Raw genomic sequence first — 23,285 nt, forward strand, 5'->3', positions numbered from 1 at the left:
TCTCCAAATGCAACAGCTAGGTCGAGAAGTCAACATGATTAATGACCTGGCACCTGAATTGTGCAGGAGCAAGAGAGTGGCTTGGAATGCCTTCAAGAGCGTCGAAGAAATAGCTAAGAGGACGAAGGACCTTCGGCTCTGGGCACATCTCTTTGATTCCACTGTTCTTCCTGCATTAACATGCGCTCAGAGATCTGGGCCCTATGCAAACAGGATGAGAACGCTGTTCGGGTCTCCCAAAGAAGAATAGAAAGAGCTATGCTTGGAGTATCACGTTCCACTCAAATGAGAGAAAGAATCCAGAGTTCTGACCTTCGTTGAAGATCAAGAATCAGGGACAAAAAAAAATAAAAAATCAGATTGGCTGGACATGTAATGAGATTTGGAGACGACTGCTGGACTAGAGCTGTTACCGACTGGATTCCACTTAACGTCAAAAGACCGTTTGACTGCCCACCTACCAGATGGTCAGACTTCTTCATCAAGATCTTGAATGACTGGTTTGAGGCTCTTCGTGTCCCTAGAATGAACAGATGCCATGGGGCTACACTAGCACGCAAAAGGGACGAATGGACATGTTACTGGCACCTGCTCGAGCAAATCGATGATTAATGGGAAATCAAGTGATCAAGTGATCAACAGTGTGTATCTTCCTTGGTTGGCAGATACAAAGTCCTTAGTAAATATTTGTTGATTTAGTGATTGAAAAACTGTGAAGTTAAGGTCCATTATGCTGGCACAATTTCCGAGTTAAAAGAGCACAATGCCAAAAACTCCAGAACCTGAAAGCCAGCTGTTGCCAGTACCCCAGTCTGGGGCACCTGCCTCCACTTCTGCATTGAGCGCCAGCCCAATTAGTTGCCGCCCCAACCCAACAGGTCTGTGGACTAGCATCTGGACTGGTTGGGGGCATGGACTCCTCAAAAGTGGGCGTGGCCTCCTCAAAGTGGGCGTGGTCTTCCCCAGGTGCTCACACAGCCTCATTTACATTTCCTACTCCCACCACTCGTGACTTTCATCCCAGCCTTTATCACCTTTATCACCTAATTCTGTGGAAAAATTCCTGGCCACCTCAACTGCAAAAATTATCCACTGGGCTATTCCAATTCTAGCAAAAGACCAGTACGCAAGAATAATAAAAGAACACCTCCTCCAAAGCTTCTCTAGATGCCCATCATAAGCCAAAGAATAATGTCTGAGAGAAAGGTCAGACTCTAGAAAGGGAGAAGGGTGAGCACCATCGACTGAACTTATCCAGAATCCTTTCCCATGATTATAGAGAACAGTGCTAGTGAATTCCAGGGTTTTACCACTAGACAACCAAAACAACATGAAACAGTGCAAATCTCCACTACAAGGAGAGGATGAAGAAGAGAGTCCCGAATCCTCAACTGGGGTTATAGACAAATATGCTGTCTCCGATAAAGAATTTCGAGATGAAATGCAGAGGATGGTCAAGGAACTACTCAAAGAAACAATGGAGGAGATATCCAGAAAACTAAAGGAAGAAATGAAACAAACAATAGAATGGATAGTGGAGAAAGTACAGGAAGAAATGAGAGCAGAAATAAAAAAGCTACAAAAAAAAGTGTCACAAATAAAGGATTTGGTAGACAAATTAAAAACTCAGTAGGTTCCCTCAGCAGTAGGATAAATACAGCTGAAGACAGGATCAGTGAGCTTGAAGATGAGCAACAGAAATCACGTAGGGAATAACAAACAATGGGAAAAGACCTCAAAATAGCTCTAAGGAGAATCAGAGACCTAGGGGATGATTCCAAGAGGAACAACATTAGCATCATCGGAGTGCCAGAAGGACAGGGAGGCAACCCCAATGAAAAAGCCACAGTCAAAGAAATCATTGCTGAAAAGTTCCCAGAGTTAAAATATGCAGACATCCCGATCCAAGGAGCCAGAAAGGTGCCAGTTAAAAGAGACCCGAATAAAAATACTCCAAGGCATATAATAGAATGATGGATGCTGTGGACAGAGACACAGTACTGCAACCATCAAGGTCAAAGAAGGAAATCACATACAAAAGAGCACCTCTTAGATGTACAGCAGACCTATCAGAGGAAACCCTTCAAGCCCGAAGGCAATGGTGGGATATAGTTTAAAAAAAACTCAACGAACTGAATGCCTCACCAAGAATACTTTATCCAGCTAAACTCTCACTCAAGCTCGATGGAACAATACACCATTTTGTAGATAAACAACAGCTCAGGAACTTCATAGACTCAAAACCAAATCTAAAAGAAGGATTAAAGGGGATCCTGTAAGAAAAGATGAGAAACACTTATAAATAAAACCAACCCCTACAGAAAGATGGCATAAGGCCCCATGACAATAATCTCTCTCAATGTCAATGGTCTAAATGCACCAATCAAGAGACACAGAGTGGCAAAATGGATCCAGAAACTGAAACTAACATTCTGCTGTCTACAAGAAACACATTTGAACAATCAGAGCAAACACAGACTCAAAGTTAAAGGATGGAAAACAATTCTGCAAGCAAAGAGCTCCCTCAAAAGAGCTGGGGTGGCCATACTAGTATCTGACAACATAAATTTCAGGTTGAAAAATATTAGAAGGGACAGCGAAGGCCATTTTCTATTTATCAAGGGATACATACAACAGGAAAAATAACACTCTTCCTTGTGTATGCACCTAATGAAGGAACAGCTATATTCTTAAAAACAACTGCTTATAGATTTTAAGGAGGACTTAAAATCATGTAAGCACTTAACTTCCTGTTAGTCGTCGATTTGCTCGAGCGGGCGCCAGTAACGTCTCCACTTGTCCCTGTCGCGTGCTAGTGTAGCCCAATGGCATCTGTTCGCTCTGGGAACATGAAGAGCCTCAAACCGATCGTTCATGATCTTGATGAAGAAGTATGACCATCTGGTAGGTGGGCAGCCACGCGGTCTTTTGACATCCCATGGAATCCAGTTGGTAACAGCTCTAGTCCAGCGGTCGTCTTTAAATCTCATTACGTGACCAGCCCATCTGATTTTTGACACCTTGGAAAACGAGACAGCTTCCCTGATTCTTGATCGTCGACAGATGACGGAACTCCAGATTCTTTCTCTCATTTGAGTGAAACGTGATATTCCAAGCACAGCTCTTTCAATTCTTCTTTGGGAGACCTGAATAGCGTTCTCATCCTGTTTGTGTAGGGCCCAGGTCTCTGAGGCATATGTTAATGCAGGAAGAACAGTGGAATCAAAGAGATGTGCCCGGAGCCGGAGGTTCTTCGTCCTCTTAGCTATTTCTTCGACGCTCTTGAAGGCGTTCCAAGCCACTCTCTTCCTCCTGCGCAGCTCGGGTGCCAGGTCATTTGTCATGTTGACTTCTCGACCTAGGTACACATAACTGTTGCATTTGGAGATGGTGGTTCCGTTGAGAGCGAATGGGGCATCAGGAACGAGGCTGTTTCTCATAAACATTGTCTTTGTAAGATTCAGCTGTAGTCCTACCTTTCCACACTCACGGTCAAAGTTGGCCAGCATTTGTGCCGCTTGGCTGATGTTTGGTGTTATTAAAACAATGTCATCAGCAAAGCGGAGGTGGTGTAGTTGCCAACCATCTATCTTTACTCCCATTCCTTCCCATTCCAGTCATTGCATGATGTTCTCGAGGGTGGCACTGAAGAGTTTCGGTGAAATGGTATCACCCTGCCGAACCACTCTCCTGACATAGATGATTACTTCTTTGTAGAATGGTGAGATCCTGGTAGTGAATCCACAATACAGCTCACGGAGGATCTTGATGTATTGGGCTTGAATGCCCTGATTGGCTAGGGCTTCAATGACTGCTTCTGTCTCAACAGAGTCAAAGGCCTTCTTTAAATTTAAGGAGGACATTGCTAGCAAAACAATAGTAATTGGAGACTTCAAGATCACCTTATCACCTCTGGATAGATCAACAAGAACAAAACTCAACAAGAAAACATTGACTTTGAAGGAAGATATGGAAGAGACAGGGCTAATAGACCTATACAGGGCTTTACACTCCCAAAAGAAAGAATACATATTCTTCTCCGGTGCACACGGAATATTTTCCAAAATGGACCATGTGCTAGGCCACAAAACATACTTTAATAGAATCAGAAAGATATAAGTAGTATCAACAATCTTTTCAGAGCATAATGCGCTCAAGATAGAAATGAATCACACACATACATCGAGAAACAAGTCAAACACCAGGAAATTAAACACCTAATGTTGAACAATGAGTGGGTCAGGAAGGAAGTCAAAGATGAAATCAAAAGAAACCTGGAAGCAAATGATAATGAAGACACGAGCTACCAGAACCTATGGTACACAGCTAAAACCACGTAAGTGGAGAATTTATAGTGTTGCAAGCATTCCTAAGGAAAGAAGAAAGAGCCTACAAAGATAAACTAACCACACAGCTCAAGATCTTAGAAAAAGACTAACAAAAGGAACCCAAAGAAAGAAATAATAAAACTTAGAGCAGAAATTAATGACATGGAAACCAAAAAACAATCTGAAAGGTCAATGAAACCAAGAGCTGGTTCTTTGAGAAAATAAATCACTTGATCACCTGATCATTTGACTTCTTGTTACTCATCGATTTGCTCAAGTGGGCGCCAGTAATGTCTCCATTCATCCCTGTTGGGTGCTAGTGTAGCCCAATGGCATCTGTTCATTCTAGGAACACGAAGAGCCTCAAACCGATTGTTCAGGATCTTAACGAAGAAGTCTGACCATCTTGTAGGTGGGTGGCCATGTGACTTTTTGAAGACCCATGGAATCCATTCGGTAATGGCTCTAGTCCAGCGGTTGTCTCCAAATCTCATTACGTGAACAGCAGATCTGATTTTCGACACCTTGGCAAAAGAGACAGCATCCCTGCTTCTTGACTGTCAACAGAGGTCAGAACTCTGGATTCTATCTCTCATTTGATTGAAACTTGATACTCCAAGCATAGCTCTTTCGATTCCTCTTTGGGAGACCCGAAGAGCATTCTCATCCTGTTTTCATTGGGACCAGGTCTCTGTGACGTATAGTGGAATCAAAGAGAGGTGCCCAGAACCGGAGGTTCTTCATCCTCTTAGACGAGCTAGTGTATTGATGACTACTTTCGGCAGATTATTCAGGTGTTCAGGTCTGACCTTGTCTGGGCTGGATGCTGTTCGCTTCTTTACCAATGAAATGGTGTGCCAGATTTCAGAAGGGAGAACTTTGGGAACGACATACCCATCCTGCGGAATTTGGTATGTGGCAGATGGACATGGTTATCAAATAGATCCGAATAGAAGTCATGGATAATCTTCTCTATTGCCCTTCTGGAAGATGTGAGAGGTCGTCAGAGGGCAGTCATCTTGGTCTTGTAGTTGATGAAGGACAGGTGGGCATTGCAAATGCTTTTCCCAGCTTCTGCGCATCTGCCAGCACTGCTGCTCTTCTCTCTTTGAGGTCTTTCTTTATCGCTTCTCTGCACTGCTTTGCGAGCTCTGACATTCACTTGCGGTTGCCTGAGACTTGTGACCAGCAACATTGGCGAATGTGCTCGAGAGTTTTTGAAGACAGCCATCTTTTTTTGGCTATCTCTCTCTTGGTGTTCTTCGCACAATCATGGAGTTGCTGAACCATTCGATCATATTCCTCGTCAATGTTGTCAATGACGGCATCTTCCCATGTTGCCACAATAGTGTCAAAGAGCTCCCAGTTGGTGATCGTTCTGGGAGTTCTCTTCTTAAACTTTGCAGCCCTTTCTCCCCACTCTGTGAAGTAGAATTTTGCTCGAAGTAGACGGTGGTCCGATCCCGTTGGAATTTTGGGACAACAGCGACATTGGTCAGGCAAATCCATTGATTGGATATGATGTGGTCAATTTTGTTGTGAAACTGTACACTGGGAGACTCCCATGTCCAACGTTTAGGTTCAGCCTTCTGGAATTGTGAGTTACCATGGATAGTCTTGGTCGACAAGATGAAATCCGACAGTCTCTCACTCTGTTCGTTCCATTCTAGGCCATGGGTTCCCATATAGAGTTCTTCGGCTGATCTTCTTGGTCCTATCTTGGCATTAATGATCTTGTAGAAGGTGTGTTCTTCTTGATAGAACATCTCCAGCTCCATGTAGAACTTCTCAATTTCATCATAATTGGATGTTGGTGCATAGACAACAAAAATAGACACTGCCGGCAGTGATCCACATCTATTCAAGTGTAATCGTCCAATTTGGGTTGTTAGGCTTTTGAATGAATCAATATTTATGGCCAAGCTCGTGTTGACAAGGACACTGACACCACCGATGCCTCTTTTGTTGCATGTTCTGAGGAACAGTTCTTCCCCCGTGTCGAAAATGGCATGATGCGATTGATGCCTCTCGTCTCAGTCAGACCAATGGTGTTGTAGTTGATCTTTCGTGCTTGCACCATTAGGTCCTCAATCGATGCATCCAATTCCAGCATACGTGCATTGACAGTACAGTCATTTTTGTCCTTCTTCATTTTGGCAGCCTAGGTTGGCCCTGAGATTTTATCAGCCTCTCCTTCCTCATCCTTCTTAATGCTGCCATATTGGTGCCTCTTTCATGGTCAGGTGAATGAGACCCATTGTATTTACTGGTTCTGGCATATCGAATACACCACAGATAGTTTGACAGGCTCTGCTGTGTGGGCAGAACACTCTCAGTAGCTTGCCAGGATCTCCGAGTGGAATAGAAGCTTTTAGGGTGGCCTCTAATCATCCTTCCAGGTGTTCCCATGGTTCAAACCATATTTTAACGCAATCAAATATAGTTCTATAATCTTGTATTAACTGTTTTATGATATGTCCCATGGCCGTATTTTGGCCATGATCTGGAGAGCGTACTGAAGTGTGTTGGAATAGTGGAGGTAGTGGAGGTAATGGAGGTCTGCCGGGCTCTTGGGAGCAAGTAGAGGATCTCTGTTCCCGTGGTCCATCGAGCCTGGAGTTCGAGGTCACAGAGTTCTGCTTCCCTCACTCTGTGGGGCTTCACTCGTGCATGAGTCTCGGCCTGAGTGTCCAGAAAACATCCTGAAGCGTGTTGGTGGCCAGGCAGTGGAGGCATTGGAGGTAATGGAGGTCTGACAGGCTGCTGGGAGCAGGAAGAGGATCTCCGTTACTGGATCTGTCGAGCCTGGAGTCCGAGGTCACAGAGTTCCGCTTCCCTCGCTCTGTGGGGCTTCATTTGTGCAGCCTGAGTGTCCGGAAAGCGTCCTGGAGCATGTTGGCGACTGAGCAGTGAAGGCAGTGGAGGTAATGGAGGCCTGCCGGACTGCTGGGAGCAGGGAAAAAATAAGTAAGATTGATAAACCACTAGCAAGACTCACAAAGAAAGAGAGAGAAAGAACCCAAATAAAGTGAATCAGAAATGAAAAAGGGGACATCACAACAGAAACCAATGAAATTCAAAAGATCATAAGAGACTATTTTGAGAGTCTGTATGCCACGAGACAAGAGAACCTAGAAGAAATGGATAAATTCCTGTATTTCTATAATCTCCTAAGATTGAACCAGGAAGACTTGGGATACCTGAATAGACCCATTCATATCAAGGAGAGTGAAGTGGTAATCAAAAGTCTTCCCAAAAACAAAAGCCCAGGCCCAGACGAATTCACTAGTGAATTCTTCCAAACATTCAAAGAAGACCTTTTGCCAGTTATCCTCAAGCTTTTCAAGGAAATTGAAAAAACAGGAACTCTCTCAAACAGCTTCTATGAGGCACATATCTCCCTAATACCAAAAAGCAAACAAAGACACAACCAACAAAGAAAACTCTAGGCCAATATCCCTGATGAACACGGATACGAAGATCGTCAACAAAATATTGGCAAATAGAATACAACAATTCATCAAAAAGATCATATACCACGACCAAGTGGGATTCATCCTGGGGATGCAAGGATGGTTTAACATTCGGAAATCAGTCAACATAATCCATAATATCAACAAAAGTAAAGATAAAAGCAGTACGATCATATCAATAGATGCAGAGAAAGCTTTTGACAAGATCTAGCACCCGTTTTTGATGAAAACTCTCACCAAAATGGGTTTTGAAGGAACTTTCCTCAAGATAGTCAAAGCCATCTATGACAAACCCATGGCAAGCATTATTCTTATTGGGGAAAAAGTAAGGGCCTATCCTCTAAGATCAGGGAAAAGACAAGGATGCCCACTATCACCACTTCTGTTTAACATAGTACTGGAATTACTTGCAATAGCGACTGGGCAAGAAAAAGACATTAAAGGCATCCAGATAGGAAAGGAAGAAATCAAGCTCTCACTATTCGCAGATGATAGATGATATGATACTATAACTCGAGAATCCTAAATCCTCTACCAAGAAACTCCTAGAAACAATAGTCTTCTACAGTAAAGACTGTAGGCTATAAAATCAATGCCCAATATTCCATGGACTTCCTATACACAAATAATGAGAGAGAGGAAAGTGACATGAAAAAAATAATCCTGGTCACAATCGTTCCCCAGAAAATCAAATACCTTGGAATCAGCCTAACTAAAGAGGTAAAGGAGCTCTGCAATGAAAACTACACAACGCTACTTTATAAAATAAAAGAGGACATGAGGAAATGGAAACATATTCCCTGCTAATGGATAGGAAGAATTAACATCGTCAAAAATGGCAATACTCCCGAAAGCATTATACAGATTCAACACGATCCCTATAAGGATACCCGTGAAATTCTTCAAAGAAATAGATCAAGCACTCCTGAAATTCATATGGAACACAAATGTCCACGAATAGCTAAAGCAATTCTTGGGAAAAAGACGTGGGGAGGGATCACCCTCCCCAACCTCAAACTCTACTACAAAGCAGTAATAATTAAAACAGCATGGTACTGGAACAAAGGCAGGGCTGCAGACCAGTGGAACAGGGTGGAATATCCGTACACACAGCCCCAAATGTATGAACATCTAATCTTTGATAAGGGAGTAAGAAATGTGAAGTGGAGCAAGGAAAGCCTCTTTAACAAATGGTGCTGGCATAAACTGGATGACCACATGCCAAAAAAATGGGCTTAGACCTCGAATTAACACCATGCACAAAAGCCAGATCAAAATGGATTAAAGATCTCAACATCAGGCCAAAATCCATAAGGTACATTGAAGACAAGGTCGGCAAAACCCTCCACGATATTGAGGCTAACAGTATCTTCAAACACGACACTCCACTGACCAACCAAGTGGAAACAGAGATAAACAAATGGGACTATCTTAAATTAAGAAGCTTCTGCACCTCAAAAGATAACAGTGACCAGAAAACAAAGAAAATATACAGAATGGGAAAGGATATTTACCCAATACCCATCTGATAAGGGGTTGATATCAAGGATATACAGAGAACTGGTTGAATTCTACAAGAAAACATCCAACCCCATAAAAAAAATGGGGTAATGAAATGAACAGAAACTTTTCCAAAGAAGAAATCCGAATGGCTAAAAGACACATGAGAAAATGCTCTACATCTAATCATCAGGGAGATGCAGATCAAAACCACAATGAGATATCATCTCACACCACAGAGACTGGCCCACATCCAAAAGAACAAAAGCAACCGGTGTTGGTGCAGATGTAGCGAGAAAGGGATACTCCTTCACTGCTGGTGGGAATGCCGACTGGTTCAGCCCTTTTGGAAAACAGTATGGATGATCCTCAAAAAATTAGAAATTGAGCTCCCATTTGACCCAGCAATACCACTCCTGGGAATATATCCCAGAGAGGCAAAAAAAGTATCGTCGAAGTGACATCTGCACTTGTTTATTCATTGCAGCACTGTTTACAATAGCCAGAATCTGGAAAAAAACTGAGTGCCTGAGAACAGATGACTGGTTAAAGAAACTTTGGTACATCTACACAATGTAGTACTATGTAGCTGTTAGAAAAGATGAAGTCATGAAATTTACATACAAATGGTACTACATGGAAAGTATCATGCTACGCGAAATGAGTCAGAAAGAGAGGAATAGACATAGAAAGATTGCATTCATCTGGGGAACATTAAGTAACAAAATAGGAGACTAAGATTGACAGAGGTACTTTGTGGGTGTGTCTCCCACATACCTAACTTTTGCCTTTTAATTTTCTTGGTAAACTTTGCCCCAGTTTTTGGGGTCTGGCCAAAGGTACAGCAGCAATTTTGGGGTATCTGGAACTCTGAAGGCGCCATCAGGCTGCTGATGTACTTGCCTCGCAGGTACAGATTGCTCTGCTGACGACACCATACCCCCTTCCCTTATTTTCTTTAGAACATTTTAGAGACAGTATGAACGATTCTCCAAAAATTAGAAATTGAGCTCCCATTTGACCCAGCAATACCACTCTTGGGAATATATCCCAGAGAGGCAAAAAAAGTATAGTCGAAGTGACATCTGCACTTTTTTGTTCATTGCAGCACTCTTTATAATAGCCAGAATCTGGAAAAAACCTGAGTGCCTGAGAACAGATGACTGATTAAAGAAACTTTGGTACATCTACATAATGCAGTACTATGTATCTGTTAGAAGAAATGAAGTCATGAAATTTACATACAAGTGGTACTACATGGAAAGTATCATGTAAAGCGAAATGAGTCAGAAAAAGAGGGATACACCTAGAAAGATTGCATTCATCCGTGGAACATAAAGTAACAAAATAGGAGACTAAAACCCAAGAATGGCTGAGATTAGTACCAGGAAGTTTGCTGCATGGCTTGGAGGCCAGCCACACATGCTAGGGGAAAAGGGAGCTCAGATAGAGAAGGGAACACCAAATAAAGCGTGTTGGGAAGATCCTCCCAGGATGGGAGAAGCATGCTGAAAGTAGACTATAGACCAAACATGATTGCCACTCAATGCCTATTTTGCAAACCAAAACACCCAAAAGGAGAGAGAGAACAAAAGGGAATGCCCTGCCACAGAGGCAGGGTGGGATGGGGGGAATGGGGGGTGGGAGGAATACTGGGATCTGTGGTGGTGGAAAATGGGCACTGGTGGAGGAATGGGTATTTGATCATTGTATAATTGAAACCCAAGCACAAAAATTTGTAAGTCTACAACTGCACCTCATGGTGTTTTACTAGTAAAAATTTAAAAAATAAATAAATAAAATTGGGATGAATTTTTTTCAATGTCCCTCTAAGCACTGCTTTAATCGCATCTCATAAAATTTTATGTATTGTTTTCATTTTATCCAATTCAAAATATTTTCTAACTTCTCTGTTAATTTGCTCTTTGGCCTATGTGACTATTTATAAGAAGATTGACTATACAACTGTAAGAAACAATGAAATCATGGAAATCGCTGAAACATAGATGGAACTAAAAGATAATGTAAAATTAAATAAGCCAGAAGAAAGGCAAACAGAAGGATGATCTCATTTTTGTGTTATATAGAATAACTGAATGAGGGATTTCAATATTTTTAAGGGGGGCATGCCTCCATCATCCTTGGCCCCAGTATATATGAAGGAATATGAGAAAAAAAGAAATATATGGTGGGAAGAAAAGACGGGAAACAATGGGGGCAGGGGTAAAAAAATTGGGTCAATCAGTAGTATACAATATTTGAAAACATGAAATCCAAGCTTCAACAATCAAATTTTTAAAATGTGTCTGTTCAGGAGGACTAGTCAGTGGTTTGTCAATGGTGTGAATGATGAGGGTTGTTAAGATAGATGAGGGTCCATTATGAAAATACTAGTTGTAAACGATCACTCTGGACTAGAACTGAGTGTTGAAAACAGGTAAAGGGATGTACACGATAATCTTTCAGCACCTGTATTGTAAGCCATAATGCCTAAAATGAGAGAGAGAGAGAGAGAGACAGAGAGAGAGAGAGAGAGAGAGAGAGAGAGAGAGAGAGAGAGAGAGAGAGAGAGAACCAGGAGGTTCACTCCATGGCTTGGAAGCCAGCCGCACATGCTAGGGGAAAAGGCAGATCAGATAGAGAAGGGAATAGCAAATAAATGGTGTTGGGAAGATCCTCCCAGGATGAGAAATGCATGCTAAAAGTAGACTATAGACCGAACATGATTGCCACTCAATACCTCTTTTGCAAACTACAGCACCCAAAAGGAGAGAGAGAACAAAATTTAATGCCCTGCCACAGGGGTGGGGTGGGATGGGCGGGATTTGGGGGTTGGGATACTGGGAGCACTGGAGGTAGAGAATGGGTACTGGTGGAGGGATGGGTACTCAATCATTGTATAACTGAAACCCAAGCACAAAAATTATAAGTTTACAACAGTACCTCATGGTGTTTCACTAAGAAAAAGAAAAAGAAAAAAGAAAAAGAAATCCATAATTAAAAAAAAAAAGAGCACAATGTCATGGAAATGATAACTTTTTTGGTACCGGTTGAGTTTTACAGTTTCATTTACTTCTTCACTTTAGTTTTTGCATGCCATGCCTACTTAGTTTATACTGTATATGTTCAAAGGACCAAGCTCTCCATGTTAAATTAAACATAAATAAGTTTCTATTTCCACATAAAATTCTGAATTAAATTTACATGACCACAGTAATCACAGTGTATTTTATAGTAACACTATAGTAAGTATTGATAGCCATTGAAAATATGAATGTTTCCTTAACTTTGAGACTGTGTCTCTCTACAGTTTTCCAAAAAGAAAGGTGAGCTATTTTTAAAGGCAGTAAATAGTTTTAACAACAAAGGATGTAAACACCTCATGAAACAAAAAAGTCTCAAGTCATATGAAGGACTTGAGGTTAAATATTTCAACAGGATCAACCTTTGTTTCTTTGATCTTTAGGTTTTTGCGTTTGAATGTCCACACCTGGCATCTGCTGTAAAAGGCACAGCATCTGGATTACAGAAAGTAAATAATATCCATTTAGGCAAAGCAGTATGAATATGCTTTAGTATCTGTATCGTGCATTGGAAATAAGTTATGAGATGCTGTGGGAGAAATAATCCTACAATTTCCATCATGCATAGAAACTTTTATGGTTTTCAGCCTCATTTTAATGCTAAGCAATCTACCATTTTTATTAAGAATGACAAGTTTTCCTATGCATGTGTGTGTGTTGTGGTGTGTAGGTGTGTGTGTGGGGAGTGCCTCCCAACTGATGCTCAGGTGTCCCTTCCCAGTGGATTCTTGATTTAATATGCCAGTGCCTCAATGTATGACTCAGTGCTGCTTGGGCCTTACACTTCTGGGGACCACGAAGCCAACCTGGTGCATAGAGTCAGAAATGGTGGGGACTGCATGATATTGAGGATGGCCACATACAGTCCATGCACCTTACCCCCTGGATTGTGCCTTCACCCCCACTTTAACTTCTTAAATTCATTTTCGGCTTTAAACAAATTTCTAAAACTCAGGATATATTTATTCATTTAGTAAGATACTTAAACATTTATCTCTTATATTATTTATTTTCTACATGTTTTAAGTATTTGGAAAAATGTAAAAAATTGAAACAAGTAAAAGAAATTTTTTTCCTCCCCAAATTGTGTGTTATTGTGACTTCTTTTAAATAAAATGCGTAAGGAAACAGTTTTAGGAAAAGTGAAGAAATGGTAAGGAACAGAGAAAGAAATATGTGAACTGCTATGTAAGTTGATTAGAGGCAAAATATGTAATTTGCCTCTACATGGGACAAGTTTGATGTTAAGTAGACAGCGATGTGACTTAATGCTACAAAAATACTTGTAGATCATATTCTTCTTAAATGAATTGTGTCAAACTAGTTTTTAGGTATTATAAAAGTGACTCTATTTTACTCAAGCAATTTATAATAATGATAACTTCCATTTTTATGAAACCCATTTGGTTATTATGCATTTATATGTGACTAGCATAATTGAGTTATGGATTTTTATTTCTGTTGTAAACTGGCCACTGTTCAAAAAAGTATACTAAGAAAATACTACATTAGAAGTGAATAAAATTATATTCAATTAAAACATATTGGTTCAGACAATGCTTTAGTTCCTGTTAACTTTTCCTCTATCCCTATCCATCTAAATATCCAGATGTTTGATGTTACATGTGATTGTATGAAAGCTCTGATCTGAAATCCTATGGCTTACTGGATTACCCTTTACCCACATGGTTCAAATTAATAATAAAAAAATGAAGCAGGGAAATCTTGCAACAAAAGAACAAGACTTTATTGTGTAACAGAATTGCAGATGTGGAAAGGTGCTCATAATAAAGAGTGAATATTTCTGTTTCATAGAGCATCTGGAATACCACAGGATCTCTAAGTTATCAGAAGCTAATGTTAGACAGCCTTGGCTTGTGATTAATTTAATATTCAGAGAGACTCTTTTTAAAGCCTTGTGCTATTCATCATCATAATGTCAGTTTTGCAATCCTAAAATGATTTGCAAAGTCAACTCTCCCCCCTAATTTCTAAAACAATATTAAGACATCAAAAAGTTTCAGATATAAACTTCAAAGGGAAGCCAAATCAGAGATTTCTGGCTAAGACAGTTTAGATCATTTAATATCCTCTGGTTTTCCTGGGATTAAATTACAGCCTATAGAATTCCTGGAATCTGGCTGAGGAAGTATTATATAATACAGCATGGCAATTTGGGGGTGGGTGACTGGCAAAGAACTACACAGACTTGGAGATGCCATCTTTCAATGTATTAACCTTTCAGTGAGTACTTTCTAAATATTAGAGGTAAAGAAGTTATCCCAGGGTGAATGCCAAGCTCTGATAACCAGAGAAATGTTTGTGTGTTAGTTCAGGGTGACATTTATATGGGGACACTTTCTTTCTTACAGTTATCATATTACAGTGGGGTTTAGATTCAAGGAGTGGGTGTATGGACCATGCATGAGTGTTTGAGGCAGGAACAGATAACACAGACCGTTCTGGGTTGTCTAAAGGGCAATGCTTCCAGCCACTGTGGTTTTCTAGGGACAACAATGACTGCTGCTAGCTAGTGCTGCGCTCTGATGTGGTATTGGAAATCACACCACACATCATTCTGGTTGCGGGGACAATCCTATATGTAACCACTGGGTCTCTCAGAGGAAATTTAGCATTTTCTCAAAGAACCACATCTAGCTTGAAGTTGAGCTGGTAAAAGAAAGGATCTGTGAAACAAATGTTAGTGCTCTGGCTAACTCGACGTATAAATGTTACAGGAAATGACCTGCTACAAAGGACTTTCCACCCCAAGCGCACACATGCTGTTAGGAAGGTGAATGTATTATATGCTGGGAAGCACATGAAAGCGAATTTAATCACTCTAAAAAATATATATTTTGGGAGAGTGCCGCCCAAGTTATGTCCATGAAGTTTAGGGTTACTTCCTGTGATTCTCTGTCAGGTGACCACGACGCAATGTGAGAGCCCAAAGATGTGGTGCTACTCAGAGCTTCTGATAATGAGGACCACCAGGATCACTTGAGCCATGTGGTACAGGGGAATAAACCTGGGGTAGCCACTATGTGCCTTAATCCCTGTGCTATCTCCTGTCTTTAACAATAGATATTTTTAAGCAATATTTTGGTGACCTCAGACTACACTGTTGGTCTGATAATTAGGTTGTTTCTATGCCTTAAGTTGGTAACAAAGCATACAAAGACATGCACTGAAGTTTTCATGATAGAGCAAGATTAATAGTAACAAATGAACACATTACAGAAAAATAATTTACAGAATAATTGCTTTTAAAATTTATATTTGATTTAAAATATACAGTATGCATTATTCCTAGCGCCAATGTTTTATGTTTGTGTACAAAATCACTAGTGTCTTTAAGTCATAAGAGTATGATTTAAAGTGATTAAAGTGTGAGATCTGCTTAAGCATTTAATATATCTAAACTGCAGCCTTAGGAAACCAGAGTTCACTTTGTAGATTTGTTTCAATTTGGCATAACTAAGCAGAGCCAAACCCTTATTAGTTCAAGCTGCATTCTATACTGTTCCTAGCATGGGTTGATTTTTATAGTTTATTTTAACTTCACATTTTAAATTTAGATATGAAATTTCATCATAATGTTGCTACTATTTATTGTAGTTAAAGGGGTGAGAACATAAATTTTGATTTGCTTTAGCGTAAAAGCATTCACAAATTGCCTTATATCATTTGGAGTGGATTGTTTTCTCGTATCATCCCATGGAGTTACTTAGAATTTCTTTGAGTGTGAAATCTCTGAAAGAAAAGAAACCATAACTGTACATTCAGTTTCAATAGGCATAACCATTACATCAGTGTCACATACTTTCCATAATATTTCTCTATTAAAATTTTATCAGTATTTTTTATTTTTAGATTTTGGTTTCGGGTCATACCTTACTATGCTTAGGGCTTACTACTGGCTCTGTGGTCAGGGATCACCACTAGCACTGCTTGGGGTACCATATGCAGTGTCAGGGACCAAACTGGTGCTTACTGTGTGCAAGGCAAACACCTCTACACCTGCATTATATCTTTATACTCTACTTATACTATGTCCTCATTTTTGGTATAAATATACAGTAAACGGGGAGTAAGTAGAGAAGAAACACCTGCAAGATTAGAAATCAAGATAGAAGCAAAAATATCAAAGAAGGACCAAAAGACATAATAAATAATCAATGACTACTGATCTAATGATTAGAGGAATGTCATATATTTTGATGAAACTATTAAAATTATAATAGTAGAAAATGATATAGTAGAAGAGTTAACTTACTAATGTTAAAATAATTGATTTTAGGGCTGGAGTGATAGTACAGCTGGTTGGGTGTTTGCCTTACACATGGCCAACCCTGATTTGATTACCCAGCATCCCATGTGGTCCACTGAGCACCACCAGGAGTAATTCCTGAATGAGAGCCAGGACTAACCCCTGTGCATCACCAGGTATGATCCAAAAAGTGAAAAAAAATGCTTTTAGGTTGAAAATCTTTTCACCATTTTGTTATGTATCTCTTGGCATATATGTTATTCTATTTATTTTAGAAATCTTATTAATGGATTTGGGATGTAGCTCCATGGTAGAATACTTGTCTTGCATATGTGAGGTACTTGGTTTATTCCCAGCACCACAAAAAATAAATACATAGAAAACGAATTTACCTCTTGAGGTCACAAATTTGGAAGGACTAAGCATGTAGAGAAAATCAAATATATATATATGTACATATATGTACATATGTATATATATGTACATATATATATATACAGAGAGAGACAGTAAAAGATTTACTAGCCTACTAGCATGTGTACGTATGTATAGATAGATAGATAGATAGATAGATAGATAGATAGATAGATAGATTAAAAGGTTTACTAACATACCTAAGTAGTATTGACATGGTAGTAAATTCTAAAGAAAAGTTGGTTAACTTGGAATATTTATTTTCTGTTAAAGGACCTGGAGCATAAAGGTGGAGAGAAGGGGGTGATATCAGGAGCAGGAAATTATATATTTCAGAAATATTTTGGTAACCTTGTATTTGGAAAGCACTTATTCTTTCTAAAGGGTACAGTTGGTACCTAACTTTATCCATTGCTACTTTGAAGAGACCCGAGGTTTGTAGTTGTAGTTAACTCCACACTAACCACATCAATAAGAAAACAAACATGTTATTTTCCTACTATTTAAAAAAATATACTACAGAAAGTAAAACACAAACATAAAATTCTGGTATTTTGTAATTTATTCCAGATATCTTTCAATCAAGGAAAACATAATTAAATCACATAGTAACAGCATAATTTCGTTCCTGGACACACACACACACACACACACAAAAAAAAAAAAACCAGAGTAAGATACACATTCCTTTTTTGGAGAATGAAAAGCATGGAGAATGTGAAATGAGATCCTGAATCTCCACAGGCAAAGAATTAAAGTCTTTTATTTTCTTGCTTCTATCAGTTATTCTCATTTGAGTAGTTTCTTCTCTGTAGAATTGGTTGTCATGCACAGCTGAGGGAGATTGTTACACAGATTGCATATGAATAATTAGTCTTTTATTCTTTGTTATTTAAATACAAAGATTTGCATTCCAGTGGATATATTAAGATGACTTCTAAAGCACTACTACAGTTCCTCTTACCTTTCACAGGTTTGCCCAGGAACCTGTTGTCAGTGTCTGAATTCCACTTAGATTATGTTTCTCAGAACTAAGCATTCACTGACAAGAACATGTATGCCCAATGCAAATATTTGACTCAAGGGCAGGATTTAGTAAAGTTTTCTATGTCCACTGTATAGGACAAGAGAGAAAGCTCAATGGGCTGAGCACATGTTTTGGATACAGGAGTCTCTCTGTTCCATACCTGGCACTCTATAAATCATAAAATACCTTAGAGTGACCTATGAGCACAGAACCACAAGTAGCATCTGAGCAGTGCCTAGTGTGGCCCTCAAATCAAACCAAATCAAACAATTAGTCGAGCATAAACAGAGATGTTCTCTCCAGGATGAACTAACATAGACTTAGAGTCTATCTCTTACTCTGGACACCTACAGAGGCTACTTTGAACCTGTGCTGCTTTGGAGGGACCAGCAGTACTCTAAATTTCAACATTGTATTGGAATCTCAAAAAAGTTTGAAATAATCTAAGGGGACATAAGAAAATAATGAACAGTGTTACTTCATTTAGTCATGCTCTCAGCCCACCAGGATAGAGCTGCCCTCCAGATAAAATCTCCATGATGTTAATAGTTTTGCTGCTGTTTTTTAGAGCTCTCCATTGACTTCACTTTGTTATTAGGTCTTTTACACTTTTTTATTTTTTATTTTGGTTTGGAGTTACACCCAGTGGTGGTTGGGATTTACTCCCTGCTCTGAGCTCAGGGATCACTCATGGCAGTGCTCACGAATCATATGTGGTGCAGGAAATCAAACTGGGTTTGGCCACATGCAAGGCAAACAACCTACACATTGTACTATTTCTGGCCCCAATCATTTATTTATTTATTCATTTATTTGGCTTTTGGCTTTTTGGCCACACTTGAAAATGCTCAGGGGTTACTACTGGCTCTTTTCTTAGAGATTACTCCTGGAGGTGTTTGGGGATCATGTGGTATGCTGGGGATAAAACCTGTGTCAGCCACATGTAAGGTAAGTGCCCTACCCACTCTGATCCTAGGTCTTTTACTTCTGTAAGAACAGATTTCTTTCTTAGCTCCAACTTCCTAGCTGTGAGTGATTACCAGAAGAAAACACCATAGGCATCTACAGCTATTTAGAAAATGCTTAAATAACTTCATAAATCAAACAGTGAGATTTTTACCTTATTATTTGACAAACTGAAGATTTTTCTTTAAGGTATTTTAAAAGGCATTACAGTCCCTAGTATATGCTGAAGACTATATTTCTATTTTAATTGTCCCTTGCTTGGAGAAATTAGAATTTTTGCTATCATCCATTTTTTTGCCAACATATGTTTAGAAGCACATGGAATCATAAGATGTGTCTAAGTGGTATTTTGTAATGACATTAAATTATATTATGCCACTAAATTATATTATAATCAGTGTTTTTTTAATTCACATTGATTGGTCAGATCATTCTGTATGTCCACATACATGATACAAATATAAATGCTTCTTTGCAATTGTTTTCGAGGCATTTTTTTTTAATTGGATATTGTGAATGAGGATCCTCTCTGCGGTATTTATTAAATAATAAATTCTTTAAATTTTTCTTTGAGGTAAATACATTTTTAAGATTTTCTTTAAATAATTCTTTAGATATTAAATTCTTTGAATGTTTCATAAGCTTGAAAAATAGGTTGTGATTGAATGAAGGCAATGAGAGGCAGCAATAAACAATGTTCAATAACCAGTTCTATGAAGAAGGAGACACACAAAAAGGTACTATTTCCAGAGTAGAGAACTGGGTAGGTAGATATTTGGTGAGTAGGGAACTCTGAAGTAATATTCACAAGTTATGATAGAAGAATAAAGAGAGGTCTATAAAAATCCACAAGACTATTCTTTATGGATATCATTCATATTGCATCCTTCTCACTTGATTTAAAAAATATTTATTAAGTGCTTCTTATGCTTTAGGCATGGTATTCCCTTGTCAGCAATAATCACTCTCACTTCTTCCTCCATAAACTTGATTTAGTTTGTGCTTAAGTTACCTCTTCGCCTTTCTATCCACTTTTCCTTCTTATTTTGTTAACTTCGACACAGTACTGCTTTTGTTGTTCTACTCCACATGTTCCATGGAAGTGATTAAGAAATTATGTGAAGTTTTTGTGCAATGATATGAAACATAGTGATGAAAGCCCTGATTTGGAAATCAATATTCTAAGATATAGAAATGGATGTACCATCATGTGCCAGTGAAAAGCATGCAATTTTTTTCTAGATCCATTTCCATCCTCTATAAAATAATATTTTTCGAAAAGTCCTTTCTTTATAAAATGTTTTTCAGAAAGAGTACAACCTTAATCAGAGAATTAAACATCTCTTAACCTATTTGTTTGTAGATTAGAAACTTACTAAAATAAGTTTATAAAGTATGAATCATAAGTACCAGAAGTCCTTCCTAGTGATATGTGTTTAATTTATTTTTAAGTGTCTTGGAATAATCAGATAGTAATTACCAAATATGTCAAGACTCATTAGTAGGATGTGCATATATATATATATATAAAGGTATAGATATGAATATAGATATTTATGGGTCACTGGTTAGCTCAGGGGTCACTGCTATCATGACCCCTGAGCTATTGTGTTTGGGAAACCGTATATGGAACTGCAGATTGAACTGGAATTGGCCACATGCAAGGCAAGCACCTTAACCCCGATACTGCATGAGCATACAATTTTAAACACCAATAAGAAAATTCTGTAACCACCTCATTATTGTATCTTAGCATCTGTAGGAAACAAAATTTTTTGGTGAAGAGTAATTTAAGCTTACTTCCTTATTTTTAATTTCTTAGAAGTTAAAGAAAGTTACATGTCAATAAAAATATATATACTTTTAGGGACTAGAGAGATAGTGCAGGGGTAAAAACATGTGCTTTGCACATGGCTGACCTGGTTTGATATCTGATACCATATTTGGTGCCCTGAATGCTGTTGCCAGGAGTTTTACTTACTCAAGAGTAAGACCTGAGCACTGGTAAGTGTGCCCTCAAATAAAACAGAACAGAGCAAAGATAAACACACAAGTCTTCTTTTGTTTGTTTGTTTGTTTGGGGGCCAAACTCAGCAGTGCTCAGAGATTACTCCTTGCCCTGAAGCTAGCAAGGATTGGTGGTGCTCCTGATGGTGCTCAGGGAACCATGTGGGATACTAAGGATAGAACGAAGCTTGGCCTTATGCAAGACAAACATCCTACCTATTGTACTATCTCTATAGCCCCTAAGTCTTTTATTTTTATTAGTAGCTTGCTTCCGAGCCTATGAAGTCATACCTCTGACTCTCATCTCCAAATTAAATAAATTTTCCTAAGTTGTAATTGGCAATTTAAGGGATTTTTAGTGAAGTCCAATGATCTAAAATGACTGTTTTAAATAACTATTTTCAGTGAGCTTTACTGTATCATAGAGGGGAAAAAAAGAAATATGATCTCCTTAATCATGCTTTTATTTTTTACATGTATCATAACTTCCTCCATCAATACAGCCAAAGCATCTGAAAGTTAGAGAACTGTGGCACTTGTCTCCAAATCCCTTTGCACTTAGGTAGTGGGTGTGAAAACAGAAATGCAAGAAAAAGAACATGTGTGATATATGAATCAAAGTATAGAGGCTATTTGGTGTGAAACAATGTGATCCTTGTAGCTCCTGTTAATGCATCATTCGACAAATGCCTGAAGAAGAGAGAATTCTCAATGGCAAAAACAGTCTTCTGGAAATAGAGCTTTCTTTCAGTCCTTAGCATGAAATTATATGGAATAAAAACAAAAGGATATATTTATCTTATGAATGTAATATAAGTCTCTATGGTTGCATACATAACAAATATTTATAAATATATTTGCTTACACTATCACTTGTTTTCTGTAAGACTGGCTGTTTTCTATTTCACCAAAATAAGAATGGTTCAAGGATATTCTTGGTAACCTTTCAGTAACAGTATTACAAATCACCGTGACCAAAAGGGGAGGGAGGGAGAGAGAGACACAGAGAGAGAGAGAGAGAAGTACCTTCAGCACCTTCCACAGAGGCATACAGGGGTGTGAGTGGGGGTAGTGGGAGAGAACCTGGGGACACTGGTGCTGAGAAATGTACACAGGTGGAGGGGTGGGTGTTGGAATACTGCATGACTGAAATACAATCATAAACAGTGATTCAATAGAAAAGTTTTTAAAAAAGGTTAAAAAAAAGAGAGTGGTTTAAAGTGTTACATGTAGCACACAGACACAGAAATAGTGTGGCTTAAGTATATTTTCTAAAAGATGTAATTTAACTAACTTTCCTGACCTTGGTCCCTCAAATAGAATACATTTAAGATGTGACATTCACTTAGTCCCAAGTATCTAAATATAATATTTGGAAGTATTCCTTAATTTACAGCTTTTAAGGTATAATGCTTACTTGTTGAGAATGAGTTTTGGCAAATGTAAATATGTAACAACTTATTATTTGTTTCTGTTTATATTACTTCATGATTTCTATTTATTTATGAACTGGTGAAATAGGCATGGTTAAGGAAAAATATGTATGGCATGGAAGTTTTCAGTTCTCTTGCCCTGTTTTTTATGAACTTTTTCTTTGTGTTTACAGCTTTGTTTATTTCATACTTTTATGTGCACAGTCCTTTTTTCTTTTCCCAGTGATACCATATCTATTTGCAGAGAATTCTTGGTGACTATTATTGTAATTCCTTTAAGAGCTCTAAATATTGTACAATTCCATTAATATGAAAATTTATTGCTTCTGTAAGACCTCAGAATATCTTGAGCCATTTATTACCTGAGCATCAATATTCTCTACTTGTTTAGTGCTGCATTTTTGTTTTATCTTAAATAAATTTTAAAATTTGAAGTATTATAGTTTACAGTAGCATTGATATTGCTTGTTCGTGCTTGAAGTGCTATCTAACCATTCTCACAGAGTACCCATATCCTTCACCAGTTCCCTAGGTTCTTTGTTCCCTACTCTCATCTCTGCTTGGTCACAGTTCTCAGTTTTGTTGGCAATATTTCACAAACCCAGTGATAACATCATACTCAATGGCAGAAAACCAGGTTTCTTTCCTTTAAGATCAGACAAAAGACCAGTATATCCACTCTCACTGTTATTAGTTTATAATTATTCTATCATTACTGTTACACAACATAGTATACAAAGTTTAAGCAATTAAGCAAAAAAGTGAAAATAAAGGAATTCAAGTT

The sequence above is a fragment of the Sorex fumeus genome, unplaced genomic scaffold, assembly GCF_029834395.1.
Source record: "Sorex fumeus unplaced genomic scaffold, SorFum_2.1 ptg000037l, whole genome shotgun sequence".
In the NCBI taxonomy this organism is placed as follows: Eukaryota; Metazoa; Chordata; class Mammalia; order Eulipotyphla; family Soricidae; genus Sorex; species Sorex fumeus.